Below are 2692 nucleotides of genomic sequence, written 5' to 3'. Positions count from 1 at the left end.
CTCCTCTCCTCCCTCTCCCTCCACTCCCTGTTCTCGCCTTCCCCCTCTCCCCCACTTCTCTGATATCTGAGTGGAAAGGGTTCTCCAGCTCTGCATACACCTCATCAGTTCCACCAGTTGTATGCTAGGCAGAGCATCCACAGAACATGGAGGCATCTTCCGAGGACCAGCTGGCTTTGACTGTGCTGAGATGGCTCAGCTCTGGCCCACATGAGAATGTAAGCAGTCTGGACCTCAGCTCCTGAATGCAATGATATATGGATTTGTCCAGGACTTCTCTCCCCCTTGACTCATGGGAAAATCATTGTTATTTTGCAGAACTGAGAGTCTGGTTGCCAGTACCCATATCGGACAGCTCACAGTCACATGTAACTCCAGCTGTGGGACCTCCAGAGCCCTCTTTGGCCTCTGCTGGTACCTGCTGTTAAAGGTACACACACATACATGTAATTAATAAATAGGGGCTGCAAAGATAACTTAATCGATGGTTAAGAATGCGTGCTGTTCTTTCAGAGTTCTTAGTGGGTACACAGTGGCTCTCAACCACCCATAACTCCAGTTTCAGGTAATCTAACAACCTCTTCTAACCTCTGTGGGCACCAGGCACACATAGTATACACACATACATAGGGGCAAAACACTCATACACTTAAGCCTTAAAAAAAAAAAAAAAAAAAAAAAAAAAAAAAACCTTTCTTTATATATAATTTTTTAAAAGAAAAAATTGGTTTGCAACCAATATTCAAAACAACTCTCCCCTTATGCAGTTTTACATTTACTATCACAGGTTATTTTATTTGTTACTTTTGGCTCTCATAGGGAGAAGTCCATATTTGGTCCTTGTCTCGGTGTGTTGGTAGTGCTCCAGAGCTCTGTAGAGAAGTGTGAGTCCAGCAGAGGACGATCTCAGCACCTGTGGTGCATCCTACTGGTGGGTATGAATGGAGTAGATGCTGGTGATAGAGGATTGAATTGAGTTGATATTGATGGTGGGGGTTTGAATGGAGTAGATCCTGATAATAGAAGATTGAATTGAGTTGATCGTGATGGTGGATGTTTGAATGGAGTAGATCCAGATGATAGAAGTTTGGATTGAGTTGATATTGATGGTGGTTATTTGAATGGAGTAAATCCTGATGATAAAAGATTGAATTGAGTTGATCTTGATGGTGGGTATTTGAATGGAGTAGATTCTGATAATAGAAGATTGAATTGAGTTGATCTTGATGGTGGGTGTTTGAATGGAGTAGATCCAGATGATGGAAGATTGAATTGAGTTGATCTTGATGGTGTATGTTTGAACTGAGTTGAATCTGGCTTTGTGATGATCATGACTGTCAAACAGGCAGGATCTAGAGTCATCAAGGACACAAACCCTCAGTCATGTGTGTGAGGGAGTTCTAGATTGGATTAACGCAGGTGGGAAGATCCACTTTAACTGGGGGAGCACCCTTCCACAGGCTGGGGAGCACCCTTCCACAGGCTGGGGAGCACCCTTCCACAGGCTGGAGCCCTGGGCTGAATAAACAGAAGAAAGCATTCATCTGTCTCTGCTTCTGCACTGTTGATGCAATGTGTCCAAGCACCACACACTTCTGCCACCATGCCTTCCCCACCATGATGGATTCTATCCCTTCTTAAATTGTCAGCAGAATAAACCTCCGCTCCCCGTCATTCCTTCTCGTCAGGTTCCAGCCATGAGACAAGAAGCTGACACAGTGCTCTTTCTTAAAAGCACTGACAGAGCAAGTCAGTGGCTATCCTGCCACCCAAGTTTCTGTGAGAAAGAGAAGGAGCGATTCAGTAAGGTCTCCTTGTCAACAGGAAGATTACTTTCAAATAGCAACGAGAGCTCGTCATCAAGGATGATGACAAGGAGAGTAGGGGGATCTGGAGGAAATACAGACAGAACTTTCTGACTTTAGGATTTTCACTAATCAACATGCTAAAATATTCCAAGTCTAACCAGAGTATCCCTCCATTCCGTTTCTTCTCTTCTTTCCAATGGCAGACTATACTCCTGATCTAGAACCACCCTGCTTTGTGAAGAACAGGCAAAGGAAGAGACACTAGTTCCCTTGGGCTGCTGAAAGAGCTCTCAAGAGCGAGTTATGGGGCTCTTTGGATCCAACATCTGACTGCGTACCCCACTAGCTTTTACAAGACACCCAGCTTCTCCTTGCATGAGTCTCTTCACCTGTCAGATGGCAATAACATGCTATATTCAATATTTCCGTCAATAACAAATCATTCTGTGATGGCAGTTTCATAAGACCATAAAGGAGTCCAAAGCTTCCTGTCACCTGGAGACACCACAGCTGCCACAGTACAGTGCATCACTCACAGGCTAGTGAGTGTACTACAGGTCAACGGTACTACTCATACGAAAACACAGAACGCACCATTATGTCCAGTGTGATGCCTGTCAATAGTAATGTGACTGAGTCTGACTTCTGTGCTTATTGTCCTGTGCTGTCTATCTGTCAGCGTGCACTCCAACCCAGAGGAACTTTTCTGCCATGTTACACTTTCAGCACCATCGGTGACCTCATGTTTACCATGCCTCAACATTGCCTAACCTTCTTTTGTGCTGAACTTAATCTCACATTATTTTGCTTACCGTGGCCCCGACACACATTCAAGAGATAGTGTTAATGCTGCCAGTAAGAGGCCCATGCTGAGTGAGTGACCG

At 44.7% G+C, this 2692-nt stretch overlaps 1 long non-coding RNA gene across 1 annotated transcript; it reads left to right on the top strand.

Moving 5' to 3' along the window:
- Nucleotides 1-760: 760 nt before the first annotated feature.
- Nucleotides 761-2447, top strand: LOC119088751. Its single transcript, XR_005092471.1, has 2 exons — nt 761-931; nt 2012-2447. It is a non-coding gene; the product is annotated as an uncharacterized LOC119088751 (long non-coding RNA).
- The last annotated feature ends 245 nt before the right edge of the window (nt 2448-2692 follow it).

The sequence above is a fragment of the Peromyscus leucopus genome, chromosome 11, assembly GCF_004664715.2.
Source record: "Peromyscus leucopus breed LL Stock chromosome 11, UCI_PerLeu_2.1, whole genome shotgun sequence".
NCBI classification, from domain to species: Eukaryota; Metazoa; Chordata; class Mammalia; order Rodentia; family Cricetidae; genus Peromyscus; species Peromyscus leucopus.
This window is presented reverse-complemented; position numbering and strand designations above follow the sequence as displayed.